Below are 18,640 nucleotides of genomic sequence, written 5' to 3' on the forward strand. Positions count from 1 at the left end.
CAACTTCAGTTTAGGAAACTATATATGACATACAAAACACTTAGAAATTACATTATTTAACAATTGTCAGTGAAAGTGGTATTTCTCCATATGCAGTCTTATGTGATGTTCACTTTTTTTTTAAATAAGGAAACTGAAGACCAGAACATATAATTTGAACAATTTAGTGTTGAAAGCAGCTCAATCCCAGGTTGGTTTTTTTTACTTTAAATCCAGTTTTTTGGCCCCTGCTGTGCAGTGCCAAGTTGTTCCAGTGGTGTCCGACGCTTTGTGACTCTATGGACTGTAGCCCGCCAGGCTTCTCTGTCCATGGGATTCTCCAGGCAAGAATGCTGGAGTAGGTTGCCTGACCTTCCTCCAGGGGATCTTCCCAACCCAGGGATCCAACCCACATATCCTCACGCTCCCGTACCGTAGGCATATTCTTTACAGCTGAGCCACTAGGGAAGCCCCCTTTGCCTCATATATTGCTTGAAATACAGATACAATGTCATACTGCAAACATCACTGTTCTCAATTCCCTGCTCTAATAGGCATCCCTTCCTCTTCAATAGCTTTCAGCTGCAATTACAAAAAAATCCAATCTTGTTTCTTTGTCTTCCTAGGGCCTGGGGAAATGGGCCCTCACTTGCTTACACACTCACCTCTTCAGTATCAGGGCAGACTCCTCTTTGCCCCAGATTCCCTGGCACTATGGACTCCACTCAGCTCCAGTAGCCAAGTTCCTTCCTACCACAGGTCTTTTGCATACCCATTTCCTCTGCCTTAATTCTCCAGGGCATTTCTAGATTACTGGCTCCTCATTCCCTCAGATGGACCTTTCCTGACCACTTTTTTAACTATCCTGGTATTTGCTCTCCCAGAATTCTGTCCATAGCCTTTATAGCATGTTTCTCTCAAGATCTCATGGGTATTCACTGTCCCTCCTTTTCCCACTAGACTGCCAACTCCAGTCTAGAGGGCAGACCTTTTCTGTTTCCCTCACCAGTGTGTCCCCTCAGTTTTTGAGTTTTTGTTTGTTGACTGACTGAATACAACAAAAGAAATGGAGATAAGAAATAAAGCTATAAATCTGGTTAGTAGAAGGGGTTAAAGACTATTCTGCACGATTTAGGAAAGTTGACTTGAAAGCTTTTAGGGTCCTATTTCTTCCTTCTTTTGTCCATGTGATAATATTGAACATTGATTGAGTACTTTCAGGTACTACCTTAAGCACTTCACATGTATTATACCATTTAACCTTCTGAGCAACCCAGTAGCAGTAATCAACCTTTATCATCCTCATTTTTCAGAGGCAACTTGCCAACAGCCACTCATGGTGGCACCGTAGCCAGGAGTAAGTAGGCCATAACCCATTAATCCAATGTAACCTACACCCCTTCAGTCAACAATTGGTGTTCCATCGATGTACTTTTCAGAGAACCCTCCTGAATTCCCTATTTTACCTGACCTGCAGTATCTTGGTACCGAAACCAACTAGGAGGTGGTTGCTAACCCCTGAGGGGGTTTCCTGGGGAATCTGAGTGCCCTTTGTAGAGGAGCGGCCGCTCAGGCAGACGCCGCGAGCTCCGGCTAGCCAACGTCTGGACTCCTGAGACTGTTGGGGAGGAAGGAGGAAATAGGTCTGTTGGCCCATGACGGGTCCTGACCCTCGCTGTGGTGAAAGGGGAAGGGAAGGTGTGTGTCGCCCACGCTCGCCTCGGTTCCACCCGAAGGGGAACCACAGCGCACTTCCCCAACTCCACTGCGCGTCACGAGAGAACACTGCTCAGCTCCGCCCACCTTCTACGCCTATCGCGTATCCGGCGCTAGGACCCCGCGACCCTCAACGCGTCCCTGTGCCGCCCCCTCGAGCCAGGGCCTGGTCCGCTATTGGTGCTAGCAGGCTGCGATGCCCGCCTCCGTCCCCTCCGTCACTGTCAAGATGGCGCCGGTCGCAGCGGCGGCGGCCGCGGCGGCTGGAGCCAGAGCAGGAGGCGGAGGCAGCGGCGGCCGCGAGGGGAGGGGGAGTCCCGTCTGACTGAGACGGCAGGCCTGGGCGGGCGGGGGTGCCGCGCAGGGCGGAGCGCCGCTGGGGATGAGCTAAGCGGGTTCGGAGCGCCGCGGCATTCAGCCCCTCGTGTCCCGCCACCGCTGAGTGGACGCCGCACCGCTCTCCAAGCTCGACCCGCTTCTCGAGCGGGAGCCAGCGGTGAGGTGAGTGCGGGGGCGGCGGCGCGGACAGCGGTGGCATGTGGAGCTGTCACTGCCCGGAGCGGTGACAGCCGTGGGCTCGGGAGCGGGGCCGGCTGGGCTCGGAGATGTGGCGTGGATGGCCGCGACCTCCGCTCGGGGGCTCCTCGGAGCCTGGCTGTCCTTCGCTGGCTGGGTCGGCTCCGGGTGGCGCGGTGGTGCTGAGAGCAGCTCCCGCGCCGCTGCGTCGGCAGCTGGGGGTCTCCTCTGTTTTCGTTCGGGATTTTCTATTCCGGGCTGGCCTGGGGCTCTTGTTGGGGGTGGGGGCGGGGGCGGTGAGAGGGGAGGTCCTGGAGCTGGGATTTTGACAAGCTCGTTACGTAAGACGGAGGTGGCCTCACGGAATCCCACCTGCTCCACGTTTTAAACAAGCGGCAGCTGGAGCCTGGCGGGCCCCCAGAGGCCCGATTTTCCTCGCGGGGGTCTGCCTAGCCTACCTCGGCCAACGTGAGCCTGCTCAAGGTCCAAGTTGGCCAGTTTGGGGTTTTTCCCCAGTCTTTTTTGTGGGGGGTGGGGGGCGGGGAGGTGATAAACAATTCCTGGTCGCCACCATTCCCTTTGAAGTTTACCGCTTTCTAGGGGGAGGAGGGAAAAAAAAGCTTGTGACCTAAAACTGGGTCGCAGCAACGACTTTTCAGTATCATGCTTTTAAATGATAGATGTACTGAAAGATTTTTGTTATTGTTCCAGTGTGTTTTTAATTCAAACGTATGGTTACGCCTGGAGCCGTAGAGAAGGGTTTTTGTCTCATAGGACAGTTATTTCTTGTTTGCAACAGCAGGATAAGCATCAGTCAACAGGCATGTATTTATCTGGGAAGAAAACGCGTGTCAGCTAGCTAGAGACCCGTAAGGGCAGGAATTGTACTACTCCGTGAATATGTTATTCTTTAAAATATTATCCGATAATGACAATAATAGCCCAAGTTTAAAAGAAGCAATTTTACAAGATTACAAGCTGTTGTTTGGTGTACATAGTCCCTTTCTATTTTCTGCTTGCCCTGGTGTACCTCTTCTCTCCTGGTGGGGGAAGGACGCAGAGACACCTGTGAACGGCGTAGCCCAGGTTACATTAATCTGTTGTAGAGCATTTGAGATTATTGTAAAAAGTAGTCTCTGGGGGACCTAAGATTGGGTAATAAATAAGGACTCTTGGGCAAGTTATACAGTTTTATGTTTAGATACTAGGATTTCAGCTTTTGAAAATCTATACAAGATTTCTGAGATATTTGCACCCCTTTTGAACTTGTAATGAAACAAAGAATTGTTGTTAGGCCTCTTTTATGGGAACTTTGTTTTGTTTTGGCCAGAATTAAACATTTTGGGTAGCTTTTACCTCATTTTCACATTTTCTCTTTTTGAACTGCAGCTCTCAGTAGGTGTCCAGAATAGCGTATATTATCATCGTCATCATTACACTACTGTATGTTACATAATTTTCTTTTTCTGAATGATTAACTTCATTGTGGAATTTTATAAGAATGTATTTGTTAGGAAAGTTAATTGCTCTTGACGGTAGCCCCGTACTGGGAATAAATAATAAGTAAAATTTGGCCTCAGTTTTAAATTTATGTACACAAAGTTACACTTTTGAAAAATTGGTTAAGCAGTATAAATTTTATGTTTGTGCAAGAGAGCCAAGAAGCTGATGCTGATTTGTTCTGAACTTTTCCACATGAGTTAACCACTAGCTTAAATAGTTATTGATTCTTAAGCTCATGGAGCTGTTGACCTATTTATGGCAACTTGAATAAAATTTGGAGTAATTGGGAGGCTGTGAGAAGGAAGAGATAGAGTGCGTGACATTTTCTAATTCGTTCAAAAAATAATAAAAATATGGAAGAATTGTAAAAGAAAGCTATTTTTTCATTGAGTGATAAAACTAGTTAATGTTATCTTTTGTTTGCAGAAGTTTTTAAATCATACTTACTATTTATGTGCTTAGATTTAAGCACCAATACAGAGATGTTTGATATAAATATTATATCTTATTTATTCCTATTTAAATTGATGGTTCATTATTCTAAGTGGAAAAAGAAGTGGCTGTAGCAGAGAAATTAACTTATTATTCTTGTCCTGTCTGATATCAGAGAATTATTCTGTGGGAATTTTTCCTTGTTCCTACCAAATGTGGAAGAAGAAAATGAAGAAAAGTCAATAAAAATTTCTTTCTTTCTTGTTTTTTCGGTGTCCCATTGATTATTGCTCAGTAGAAATTGTGGGGGCAAGTCAAGTACTCCATGCTTTATTACTGTGTATCATAATTACCACTTTGAATTCTAAAATAGCAATGTAGAGCTTTATATATAAGAAGGGATTAATTTATATAGTATGTTACTATAATAGTGAAAAATCTGTAAGTTAAAATGCCATATACTAGAGGATTGGTAAAATTAATGGCAGTTCAGTTCAGTTCAGTCGCAGTAAATGCAATTATTAAAAGTCGTATTTTTTTTAAAACTTTGCTAACATGAGAAAGCACAATATAATCTTGAGAGAAAAATAGGAATAAAAGAAATTACTATGTTACTATTTTTTATATATCATATGTATGGCAAAATGATTTTCAGGAAATGCATACAATATTAAAAGACATTATCTCTGGATGATAGGATTTTAGGTAATTTCTATTTTACTGTTTGCATTTTCTTCTCTCTTCTGAGTAGTATTACTCTAATAATCACTAAAAGGAAACTAATATATTTTCAACAGTCATAGAAAATCCTGAAAATCCCACAAAACCACTGCCCCAATAGAGACTACTTTATGCCTCATTGTTAGCAAACTAACTGAAAATATGGTGTTTATGCAATACACACAATAATGGAAACAGCTAGTAATACAGGTGAAGGCATTCTCTTAGCTACCAGCACCAGCCTAATAACAGTTTTCCATATATGGATGCTCCTATTACTGCACATTGTTACTCTCCAACATTCTTTCTATTTGTGTCTTAACCCTCACTATTCTGTGTTGCCAGTGCCACCAACTGATGAACAATTTGACTCAAGTCTTTTCTTCATTACCTCATCAGTCAGTAGGCAGCGGGTTTTCGAATGTTTATGAGGTACCAGGTACTTTGGTGGTCACTGAGAATACCAAGGTGAATGAATGAAACATGGTTTCTGACCTCAAACACTGGTAGAGAAAACCCTTTCTTTTCTTTCTGGTTCATCAGTGCATATAATGTGCTCTGCTTTTTCTGTCTCACTGCCTGGCACCTCAGGCAGTATCTTTTTTCCTGGTAATTACATCCTCTTTTAACTTTCTTGGTGGGAAAATATGTTCTGAGTTCCAGACAACCAATTTACAAGTAAATTTTTGGAATGTTACTTGATTGTATGTTGGGAAATCTTAAGTTTAGAAGGACTCCACATATATTTATCTATGGCTGCTGTTATTTGTTAAAGTATGTGACAGTTTCTGGGACTTTCTTTTTGCTTCCTTCTTTTCAAAACCACAAACAAGTAGAAAGCAGCAGAAACAAAGAGGTAGATATTAAGGGAATTTTCCTGCTAGTGCTATATGTACTTCATTTTCATTGAGAATAGTGAGTCATCAAAATGTAAGAAATACTGTTTCTGGTATGTTTAGTTTGTCTCTTTTGAGCCATATAAAAATGCATTTTCCATATGTATGTTAAAGTGTATATATATATATACATAAACTCCCAGTTTAGCTGTTGGCATTTCCAAATAAAAGCTGAAATAGGGAGATTGGAAATTTGTTACATTTATTTTTGTTAAAATACTGTTTTATAGGGGAGACATTTTGATTTTGAAAAGTTTAAAAAATACAGAAAATTCCCCAAAGTAGTGAACAACATAAATACTCACCATAGAAAATTTGACATCTCTTTCATTTTTGCTTGAGAGATACTTAATATAACTGTGTGTTCTTTAGAAAAAGAACACTAAATTCTAAAATTTCAATGTAGAACTTTATACTTTACCTGAACATTGCTGATGAAAAGTCTCGTCTCTTCTTCCCAATTTCATCCTCTTTCTCTCCTTATCTCCCTTCCCAGAGGCAGTTGTGATGAATTTGATGCATATCCTTCCAGTTTACCTTTCAATAAACTATATATATGTATGTGTGTGTGTAGTACATAACATTGATTTTGATGCTTTTGAAGCTTTTGAAGAGTGTGGACTTTGGAGCCGTAACTTCAAGCCGTAGGCTTGAATCTTGACTCTGCGACTTAATAGTTTTGTGACCTAAGTAAGGCAAGTTTAAAAATTTCTCCATGCCTCAGTGTCCCCATCTATCAAATCTAGATAATAGAAATATTTACCTCATAAGGTTGTAAAATTTAAATGAGGTGCTTTTTAATTTTATATTTAAGCTGCTTAAAACTGTGCCCTGGTAAATTTAGCCAGCTATTAATACAACTGTGTCATGGTATATACACTTTGAAACTTGCTTTCTTTATTTTACTTTTTTTCCCCTCAATTCCTGTTGGCACTATAGGTCTAGTTCATTTATTTTTGACTGGTTTGTAGTGTTCCATTGAATAAATGTACTGGGGTTGGTCATTTCTTCTATTGATAAACATTTAGAGTGTTTTCCTTTTTTATCTATTATTAATAGTGCCTCATGAAATCCTTGTATCTCTTCAAGCAACATACCAGAGTTTCTCCAGGTCATATACCTGATTGTCAAATTGCCTGGTCTTAGGATATACATTTTTCCTCTTTCCCCGGCGTTTATAGAATACTGACAGTTTCTATTTGTCCATATCCTTACCAATGGTTGGTGTTGTCAGACTTGCGGATTTTTCCAATCTGATTAGTGTGACATGGCATTTCATTTGTGTTCTGTTTTTATTTCATCTTTTCTTATAGTTGGGTATTTTTGGTTATCTCTTCAGTGATTTGTCTATATATATCCTTCACACATTTTCTACTGGACTTTTTGTTGCTGCTTTGTAAGAGTTCTTTTTAATATATTCAAGATAGTTACAAACGTTAGTGAAGTGTTTTTTTTTTTTTTTAGCGTTTCCAAATCTCTCGAACAGTGCCCATTATGAACCCAAGTTGTGAATTCTGAATTTTAATATACTGTTATTAGTGAACTTCCCAATGTGCTTTCTTAAAATACGTATGGTTATATTCCTCTCCTTCTGAGACTATGAGGAAATCTCTCAGTAATGTACAAGTGAATATATTTTGAGTAGAACTATTTAAACTTCGTGGACTTCAAAAGCCAGGTGGAATTTCTATTAGTAATAATTAGTTCCACAATTTTTATTCTAAAGTTTGAGTGGCTTCTTACTTAGAGGAGAGTTTTCTGCTCCTAAAGTGCTTTATCAACTAAGGAATAAAAACATGCACCTATGAAATGACTTCAGGCACTTTCCTATACTATATTATACACTGTTCATCGACATTGAGATTGCTTTACATAGTACCAACTGTATTTCTAATTTTGTCCAACCCACTTATACATGACTTAAAGGACCAAAATCAGTCTGGTTAAGGCAATAACTTCCCTGCTATTATTATCAATTAATTTCAGTAAACTTTGATTTTATCAGTTGGGTAATTTTACATTTACAGAGAAGTTTCAGGGAGTTACCACATTCCCCACGCGCAGTTTCCCGTATTGCTAACATCCGACATTTCTGTGTTACACTTGTCATAGTTAAGGAACCAACACTGGAACATTGCTAAAGTCCATAGTTTATTAGTTCCTTTTTCAGTTCCGGAATCCCATCCAGATCCCGCACTACATTTAGTCATTATGTTTCCAAGGGAAACAGCTGCTCAGATTTTCCTTGCTTTTGATGACCTTGCCAGTTTTGAGGAGTATGGGTCAAGTGTTTTGTAGAATGTCTCTCAATCTGGGTTTGTCTGATGTTCTTCTCAGACTAGAGTTATGGGTTTGTGGGAGGATGACTGCAGAGATAAAATGCCCTTCTCGGGTCATATCAAGGGTACCTATATCAGTATGACTTATCACTGATGTTTTTAACCGTGTTCACCTGGCTGAGGTACTGCTTGCCAGGTTTCTCTACTGTAAAGTTTTTCCATATGCTGCTTTTTAGGAACCAGTAAATAAGAGCAGAACATACTCAATGGGAATGTTAAGGTGGGAAGTTAAGCTCCAGCTCCTCCAGGGGTGAGTATCTACAAAATTATTTGGAATTCTTCTTTAAAGGAGATACTCCTTTTCTCCCCCATATTTAAATTTTTTCATTTATATCAGTGTGGACTCAATGGATATTCATTTCTAAATTTGAGTTATACTCCTATACTGTATTCTGTTGCACAAGTTATTCCACCTCTTTCTGGTTGGTTCCTGTAACCAACAGGACAGAAACCATTGTTGTTGGGTTTTGAGCCCTTTCGTACTTCCTGGCACTACAAAATTCTCCAGGTTAATCTTTTATATTCCCTGCCCCAGCCCTATAATCAGTCATTTATTTAAGGATCCTTCAGTTCAGTTCAGTCGCTCAGTCGTGTCTGACTCTTTGCGACCCCATGAATTGCAGCACGCCAGGCCTCCCTGTCCATCACCAACTCCTGGAGTTCACTCAGACTCACGTCTATCAAGTCAGTGATGCCATCCAGCCATCTCATCCTCTGTCGTCCCCTTCTCCTCCTGCCCCCAATCCCTCCCAGCATCAGAGTCTTTTCCAATGAGTCAACTCTTCACATGAGGTGGCCAAAGTACTGGAGTTTCAGCTTTAGCATCATTCCTTCTAAAGAAATCCCAGGGTTGATCTCCTTCAGAATGGACTGGTTGGATCTTCTTGCAGTCCAAGGGACTCTCAAGAGTCTTCTCCAATACCACAGTTCAAAAGCATCAATTCTTCGGCGCTCAGCCTTCTTCACAGTCCAACTCTCACATCCATACATGACCACAGGAAAAACCATAGCCTTGACTAGATGGACTTTAGTCGGCAAAGTAATGTCTCTGCTTTTGAATATGCTATCTAGGTTGGTCATAACTTTTCTTCCAAGGAGTAAGCGTCTTTTAATTTCATGGCTGCAGTCACCATCTGCAGTGATTTTGGAGCCCCCCAAAATAAAGTCTGACACTTTTTCCACTGTTTCCCCATCTAGTTGCCCTGAAGTGATAGGACCAGATGCCATGATCTTCGTTTTCTGAATGTTGAGCTTTAAGCCAACTTTTTCACTCTCCTCTTTCACTTTCATCAAGAGGCTTTTTAGTTCCTCTTCACTTTCTGTCATAAGGGTGGTATCATCTAAATATCTGAGGTTATTGATATTTCTCCCAGCAATCTTGATTCCAGCTTGTGCTTCTTCCAGCCCAGCGTTTCTCATGATGTACTCTGCATATAAGTTAAATAAGCAGGGTGACAATATACAGCCTTGACGCACTCCTTTTCCTATTTGGAACCAGTCTGTTGTTCCATGTCCAGTTCTAACTGTTGCTTCCTGACCTGCATACAGATGTCTCAAGAGGCAGGTTAGGTGGTCTGGTATTCCCATCTCTTTCAGAATTTTCCACAGTTTCTTGTGATCCACACAGTCAAAGGCTTTGGCATAGTCAGTAAAGCAGAAATCGATGTTTTTCTGGAACTCTCTTGCTTTTTCCATGATCCAGCGGATGTTGGCAATTTGATCTCTGGTTCCTTTGCCTTTTCTAAAACCAGCTTGAACATCAGGAAGTTCACGGTTCACATGTTGTTGAAGCCTGGCTTGGAGAATTTTGAGCATTACTTTACTAGTGTGTGAGATGAGTGCAATTATTCGGTAGTTTGAGCCTTCTTTGGCATTGTCTTTCTTTGGGATTGGAATGAAAACTGACCTTTTCCAGTCCTGTGGCCACTGCTGAGTTTTCCAAATTTGCTGGCATATTGAGTGCAGCACTTTCACAGCATCGTCTTTCAGGATTTGAAACAGCTCCACTGGAATTCCATCACCTCCACTAGCTTTGTTCGTAGTGATGCTTTCTAAGGCCCACTTGACTTCACATTCCAGGATGTCTGGCCCTAGATGAGTGAGCACACCATCGTGATTATCCAGGTCGTGAAGCTCTTTTTTGTGCAGTTCTTCTGTGTATTCTTGCCGCCTCTTCTTAATATCTTCTGCTTCTGTTAGGTCCATACCATTTCTGTCCTTTATCAAGCCCATATTTGCATGAAATGTTCCCTTGGTATCTCTGGTTACTTTTATTAGAGAAGGGTATTAGAAACCAAGATTTGGACACTGGGTATGCTCATTGCTGTTGGGATATCATTACTTTTAGACCTCAGTGTACAGACCTAGGATATATATGTATGTATACTAACCCATGTATACAGTTATATAACTTTTTTACATATGTACATCTGTATCTGTATGAAGGTAAGCATAAGTTCATACTGATATCTTTTTAACTCTACTTCAGTAACACATGGTTCATCCTAGCCTTACTCCCTTGCTTATTTGTGACCTTATTCTCCGGAAATGAAGAACCTGGTTCTCACCATCCACTGTCCACTTACTTGTTTGTTCAGTCTCATTATACATGTATAGTTTCATAATTGCTAATCATATCCCAGTGAGAAATGACTTTACCAACTAGAGAAGTTTTATCTTTTTTTTTTCCCTTAAATCCTTTTGTCTTTGAAAGTTCCTAGTCAAAACACTGTTTTCAAAGTTACTTAGGTCAGAACTTTTCAAGACCTTCTTTTCTCTGTTCTTCATATTTTAGTTTTGCTTTTTATAGGCTGATTTAAATTACATAGTAATTCTATATATAACTTACCAAAAATTTCCCTTACTTATTAAAGAGCCTTAACTCTTTTTTTTTTTTTCCCTCTCTGACTTTTGTGGCCAGAAAAATTCTCTTTTATGAAAGTAACACTTCCTGAGGCTTAGTCAGAACAGTACTCCTTCATTTGGTTATTGGTTGATATATTTATAATTTGGGCTCAGAGTTATTACAACTTCAAATGTCTTTAATAGTACATTTTGAAAAATGCAGTTCAGTGGAGCATTAAGATCCCTGCAAGTAAATAAATATATAATAATATGAGTGCTCAGAATTTACCTATATTCTTGTTGTAATTTTTACATGGATTAGCTCGTTTAATTCCCTCAAGAAGTCTGTGAGGTAAGTACTTTATTATTTTGCTCCTTTAAAAGCTGAGGAGATTAGGACGCAGAGATTTAGCAACTTGTCCAGGGTCACATGGCTTCCCTGGTGGGTCATAGGTTAAAGCGTCTGTCTACAATGTGGGAGACCCGGGTTCAATCCCTGGGTCGGGAAGATCCCCTGGAGAAGGAAATGGCAACCCATTCCAGGACTATTGCCTGGAAAATCCCATGGACAGTGGAGCCTGGTAGGCTACAGCCCATGGGGTCGCAAAGAGTTGGACATGACTGAGCAACTTCACTTTCTTTTTTCACTTTCTTTCCAGGGTCACATAGCTAGTAAATGGCAGAGCTGTAGTTTGTATGCAGCCAGTCTGACTGTGGAGCCTACACTTAATCACAAGAAAAGTTGAAAGTATCATTAGAGTTACAAAGGAAGTAAAACATGATGATGTGAGAGAATGATTGAGAGGGTCCTTAGGGTACTTCTTAGGGAAGCCCTCTCTTAGTAGATGATATCTGACAGATGAGAAAGAGCTTAATGTGAAGAGCTGAGGAAAGCGTGATTCTTAGGGGAGAAAAGCAAGTGCAAAGCCTTGCCATATAAAGGAGTTTGAAATAAGAACAGAAAGGCGCCCAGTATGGCTATGTGTAGTGAGCGTGAGGACCTGTGGTATTACTTATAGGTGAGGTTCCATGTAGTAAGTCATTTAGTGCTCAAAATAACCCACTGCCTCACATTTATAGATGAGAAAATTGATAACAATCTGCATTGGTTCAAATTACATCTTTTCTGTACTCAACTCTTTATCCCACTGCAGTCTAGTTTCTACTTCTTAGATCACTAAACTTGCTCTTGCTAAGGTAGCCAAAGAGAGTAATACTGTTGGTCGCTTTCTTAGAAGCTCAACTCCTTGACTGCCACTTCTGTTAATGCTGCCCTCTTCTGTTAATCCTGGAGCTTCTCAGTGTGTTGATCATTCCCTTTGAGGGTTTGCCTTCTTCTGCCTGTCCTAAAAGAAGTGGTGGTCCCAGGGTTGGTCAGCTGCTCTTAGCCTTTACAGTAAGCCAAGTCACAGTTATCCCTGTGGTTTCAGTTACCCACCAAGCTATTTTTCCAGTATTAATATTGTTCCAAAGCATCAGAGATTCTTATCTAACTGCTTATGTATCTTCACTTCAAACTCCGTTTGTCCAAACTGTACTTAATTACCTGTTGAAAGTTTTTGTTTGATCTTTTGTTTTTCAGAAACATCTTGACTGTTGACTTCATCATCCAAGAAACTAGGGAGTCTTTCATGTTTCCTCCTTTCTCTCCTTGCATCCATTCATGTACTATGCATTCTGCTGATGTTACCACCTAAATATTTTTTCCGTCAATCATTGCCCTAGTATTCCTGTCTTAACCCCTGCCTTATTAAGAACTGCTTCCTTACCTTCTCACTGGTTTTCCTGTCTTTGGTTTTATCTCCCTGAAATTCATGTCAGAATTGCCAGATTAGTAGATCTAAAACACAGTTAGAAAATTCTTGTTTAACATCCTATTGTCAACTGAATAAAGGTTGAACTCTTTAGCAGGTCATCAAGCCTCATCGTGAGTTGAGACTGCTTCTCTAATCTTACCGGAGAAGGCAATGGCAACCCACTTCAGTGCTCTTGCCTGGAAAATCTCGTGGATGGAGGAGCCTGATAGGCTGCAGTCCATGGGGTTGCTAAGAGTTGGACACAACTGAGCGACTTCACTTTCACTTTTCACTTTCCAGCATTGGAGAAGGAAATGGCAACCTGCTCCAGTGTTCTTGCCTGGAGAATCCCAGGGACGGGGGAGCCTGGTGGGCTGCTGTCTATGGGGTTGCCTAGAGTTGGACATGACTGAAGTGACTTAGCAGCAGCAGCAGCAGCTCTAATCTTAACTCTTTAAATTTCTGCTTTCCATTTTCCACTCATTTGTATAAAACTACTTTTTGAAGATTCCTTGAATGTACATGCTATTTCTGAATTGTTTACCATTGCTTATTAGGCCTGCTTGGAATGACTTCATTTTCTTCTTCCCTTTTCTTTTTGCCTCTCTAACTCCTCTGAATCTTTTAAAACTCAGTGTAGGCTTTACTTCTGGAAAGCCTTCTCAGACCCATGCTCTTTTTTAAAAAAAATTTTACTGGTATATAGTTGATTTACAGTTTTGTGTTAGTTTCTGCTGTAGAGCAAAGTAAATCACTATAGCCACTCTTTTCAAGATTCTTTTCCTGTATAGGCCTATTATTGAGTCGAGTTCCCTATGTATACAGTAGGTCCTTGTCAGTTGCCTATTTTGTTTATAGTAGTATGTGTATGTCACTCCCAATCTCCCGATTTAGCCCTTTCCCCTTCCTGGTAACCACAAGTTTGTTTTCTATATCTGTGACTTTGTTTTGCAAATAAGTTTATTTTTATCCTTCTTGAGTCCACATATAAGCAATATCGTATGATATTTCTTTCTCTGACTTCACTTAATACACTAATCTCAAGGTCCATCCATGTTGCTGCAATGGCGTTATTTCATTCTTATGGCTGAATAATATTCTATTGTTATGTAAGTATCACGTCTTCTTTATCCATTCATATGCTGATGGACATTTAGGTTACTTGCATGTCTTGGCTATTGTAAATAGTGTTGCTATGAACTTTGAGCTATGTATCTTTTCAAATTAGACTTTCCTCCAGGTGTATGCTCAGGAGCGGGATTACTGGATCATATGATAGTTCTATTTTTAGTTACTTAGGGAATCTCCATACCGTTCTCAGTAGTGGCTGGACAGACTTATAGTCCCAACAGTATAGGAGGGCTCCCTTTTCACTACACCCTCTCCAGCATTTATTGTTTGTAAACTTTTTAATGATGACCATTCTGACTGATGTGAGGTGATACTTCATTGTAGTTTTGATTTGCATTTCTCTGATAATTAGGTATGTAGAGCATTTTTTTCATGTGCTTTTTGGCCATCTGAATGTTGTTTTTGGAGAAATGTCTATCTAGATCTTCTGCCCTTTTTTTTTTTTTTTTTACACAGAGCTGGATGAGCTTCTTGTGTATTTTGGAGATTAATACCTTGTCGGTTGCTTTGTTTGCAAATATTTTCTCCCATTCTGTGGGTTGTCAGGCCCATACTCTTGTCTGGATTATCAAGTTCCTTCTGAAGTGATCTGTTAGTAACTGTGTTATATCTCAAGCAAATATAACAGCTTCTGGCACAGAGAAGACACTCAGTTAAGAATTTGATGATTGAATAAAGTAGTTGATCTAGACCCAAACTGTTTCAGATTGAAACCTGGCTTTGCTATTTGACTACCTATTATGTGTCTGTACCTCAGTTTCTTTCCTTTTGTAAAATGGGGGTAATTCTTCATAAGATTGTTGTGAAACTTAAATTTGCTACTGCAGGTAAAGCATTTAGAACAGTGCCTGGCACTTGTTTCAGTTCAGTTCAGGCGCTCAGTCATGTCCGACTCTTTGCGACCCCATGAATCACAGCACGCCAGGCCTCCCTGTCCATCACCAACTCCCGGAGTTCACTCAAACATCCATTGAGTCGGTGACGCTATCCAGCCATCTCATCCTCTGTCGTCCCCTTTTCTTCCTGCCCCCAACCCCTCGCAGCATCAGAGTCTTTTCCAATGAGTCAACTCTTCACATGAGGTGGCCAAAGTACTAGAGTTTCAGCTTTAGCATCATTCCTTCCAAAGAACACCCAGGGCTGATCTCCTTCGAATGGACTGGTTGGATCTCCTTGCAGTCCAAGGGACTCTCAAGAGTCTTCTCCAACATCACAGTTCAAACGCATCAATTCTTCGGCACTCAGCTTTCTTCACAGTCCAACTCTCACATCCATACATAACCACTAGAAAAACCATAGCCTTGACTAGACGGACCTTTGTTGGCAAAGTAATGTCTCTGCTTTTGAATATGCTATCTAGGTTGGTCATAACTTTTCTTCCAAGGAGTAAGCATCTTTTAATTTCATGGCTGCAGTCACCATCTGCAGTGATTTTGGAGCCCAAAACAATAAAGTCTGACACTGTTTCCACTGTCTCCCCATCTATTTCCCATGAAGTGATGGGACCAGATGCCATGATCTTCATTTTCTGAATGTTGAGCTTTAAGCCAGCTTTTTCCACTCTCGTGAAAAAGCACTTGTTTAGTATTCACTAAATAATCTGTTATAGTCATTGCTGCTCTTCAAATGTTTTAATTTATGTATTCAAGTCTCCCCACTATCCTAGAATTATCAAGTGAATGAACAAACCATGTAATCCTGGTTTTTAAAATGAAAGATAAATTCCTAGCTTTTGAGAATGTTTTGGCAAGCTGACTATTAGTCTTTCTAGTAGCTGTAGCATTTGGTGTTCTGTCACAAATTTTAAATTGGCATTAATAATAATTAGCATTTCTTAATTGTTCTATTTCATTAGTTATTTAAATTCCAGCACACTATTTTTAAACTTATTAACGCTAAACTCTAGAAATGCCCTTATTTTACACATAATCTTCATATAGTCTGTTCTGTAGCATTATCCAGCCTTTCCTATTATGGATTAAGGTGTGAGAGTGGTAGCTGTGCTGATATTGTGCTTTTTATTAATTTGGGAGTTAAACTGAAATATGTTGCAGAGGAAGATTGAACAACAGGGCAGAATGGGGAAATTGGAAAAATTCCCACTTCAGAGTCAAACCTGCAGAGTATTCCTTCATTACTAGACTTAAATTCTCAGAATATTGGACAATCATAATCAAATGTAATTTCAGTAAGTACAGTCTGGAAGCAGTATAAGTCATTAAAAATGATCGATACCTCTGCCTGCTTCCATTATTGTAAACAATTGGGACTTGTTTACTTAAAATCTTTTTTATGGCAGTCACTGTTTAATTTTTCATAAGCTTTTTCTTCTACTCTAACATCTCATTTTTTTTCTCAATACCCAGAACTGTCTATGTAATCTTGACAAATTTGATAGAAGTACTGGTTGTTTTGGTTTCTTTTTATCGCTGAACTTTCTATTATGTTTGTAGATTTTCCCCATCTTGCTAAATCTTGACTATGTGAAACTAGTCACTTTTTCTTACAAATATTTGTTTTGAACAGTAGAAGTTACCAGTATTCATTCTTTTTTGTTTCCTCTTTGTTAAATTGGAAGATAATTGCTTTACAATATTGTGCTGGCTTCTGCCATACATCAGCATGAATCAGTAACAGGTATACATATGTCTTCTCACTCCTTCATTATCCCTTTGAAAATTGTTTCTAAACAAACTCATTTTCTTTTTTTAAATCTGAGTTGCTAAAGGAATCTTCTTACTAATAAACTAATTTCAAAGAAAAATATATTAGTTGTTGTTTTTTTTTTTTTAGAACTTAATGCCATATAATGACTGTGCTACTGACTGTTCTACTTCCTTTTTTATTATTTTTTAAGATCACTGCCTTCTACCACTGAGCATTATAGATGGATGGGGAAAACAGTATACTGATACTTAGGCTTGTTAGATAGGACTGGCTATTATCACCACCAGACATATTTGCATCCCATTTTTGGTCAGAATTGTAGTAAGTGGTATTATTTCTGTTCATAAAATAATTTGTTCTAATAAGCTCTGAGATACTCCCTCTTATTTAATCTTTTTTTCCCCCTGAACTTTGAAATAGAATTTTCTTCATACTGACAGCTGTGCTGAAGTTGGATTTATAGGTTGTTGTTTATAGGTTGTTGTGGTTGGTGAATATTTTTCATTTTCTTATGCTGAAAAATGACTGAAGATACCAGTGTAACAGCCACTTTTAACAAAGTTTTTTTTTTTTTTTTTTCTCCTGTGGTTAACTGTCATTTTGGTATTCCTACTTGACCTTTTCTTTTTCAAGGTTTTAAAATAAAATTTCTTTTCTTTGTAAATATTAGAAACCAAATTCAAACTAATTTACTTTGAAAAGGAAATCAGTGCTCATGGCAAGGATACTAGGGCTTTCACAGTACTTTGAAGGTAGAATTATTAATATTACAACCAGGCTTTTGTGAGGGGGTGGGGACCCAGAAACTGGAAACTCACCAGTAACTTAGAAAGCTGTTTTCTCCCCACCCTGGGGCAGCATGATCTCTTCTGCTTCCCCCAACTTGTCTGCTTCATTTCTCTCTCTCTGCATGTTGTCTTTTACCACTGCGCATGGCTGAGCGAGTCCTCTAACTCTTAAATTCATATATTCACTCATGGTTCTGTGATCCCATTCTAAACCCTGGGAAAAAGTCCAGTTTGAGGCAGATGTCTGTGTCTGGTCCAATCAGCTGTGGCTGATGAAACCAAGATTTCAGAGAACGTTTCAGTCCTCATTTTTATAGTAGAGGAGTAGATGCAGGGCACACAACTCTCAGGGAAGAGGGGTGTAGGTTCATGGATATCCTAAAACGTGGTAATTGCAAAAGAATAGTAAAAAATGTGAAATAAAATTAAGGGTTTTTTTGAAATAAAAAACAGACAACTCATTAAGCTTTATGTAGTAGAAAAGAACTTAAAAGTTATTTCATCCCAATCCATATTGTGAAAGCTATCAAAATATCTCCCCCTTTAAAAATAGGAACCAGTGGAACTGATATTTTTAGTTTCTGCATACAGAATTTGAAGTTTGAATCATGCTATTTCCTGAACACAAGCAGTCTTATATTAATATTATTGTTAACACATCGTGTCATTTTCTATTCAACAAGCGTTTACTGACTGCCTGTCCTTTCTCAGGGACTGTGCTAAAACAGATACTTACAGAGATAGAGATGTAACATTGCCTGCTTTCTCTCAAAGAATTCCTAATCTAGTTGAGAAGAGTAGATGTTCAAAGAAACAATGATAGTATTAATGTGATAATCGTAATACAGATATGTACAGGATGGTCTTGAAGTATAAGAGGACAGTCTCTCCTGGGGAGCAGGTCTCACATATTACACAGGAGCTGGCCATCACAGGGGCATTCTGACAGGAAGAACTGAATTTACAAAGGTGGTGTGGAGTTTGGTATAGCTGAAGTGAATTTTACAGCATTCAGTTTAATGGAGCTGAAATGAAAACTTATTTTTTCATATCTGTCCTTCACTTGTTAGTAAATACTTCTCTTTTAAAAGGAGAATTGTAGATTTTTAGAATGCTCAACTTCTGAATTTGTATTGTAATGTCACTTGTGGAAATGAGCTTTTACTGATCATTTGCTTTCAGCCTCTTTTATCAAAATTTTTTAAGAGTGGTTGGTTGATTAGTTTACTTACATAATGTGTGTTTGTTTGTTTTTCCTGTTCAAGCATAGAACTTTATCCAGTGGATGACTGAAATGCAAGGGCTTTTAAAAC

The 18,640-nt window shown here is 39.5% G+C and overlaps 1 protein-coding gene across 9 annotated transcripts in view; it reads left to right on the forward strand.

Annotated features, from left to right (window-relative positions):
* Positions 1-1,985: 1,985 nt before the first annotated feature.
* The window catches only part of DENND4A (DENN domain containing 4A), a 112,245-nt gene continuing 95,590 nt past the window's right edge, over positions 1,986-18,640 (forward strand). For 4 of the 9 annotated variants that reach the window (XM_040225828.1, XM_040225831.1, XM_040225836.1 and 1 more), the window contains exon 1: positions 1,986-2,196. The gene's annotated coding sequence lies outside the window, so the exon portion shown is untranslated. The remainder of the gene's footprint in view (positions 2,197-18,640) is intronic. The other 5 variants (XM_040225834.1, XM_040225835.1, XM_040225837.1 and 2 more) reach the window with 2 other exon arrangements.

This window comes from Oryx dammah, unplaced genomic scaffold (genome assembly GCF_014754425.2).
Source record: "Oryx dammah isolate SB20612 unplaced genomic scaffold, SCBI_Odam_1.1 HiC_scaffold_26, whole genome shotgun sequence".
Classification (NCBI taxonomy): domain Eukaryota; kingdom Metazoa; phylum Chordata; class Mammalia; order Artiodactyla; family Bovidae; genus Oryx; species Oryx dammah.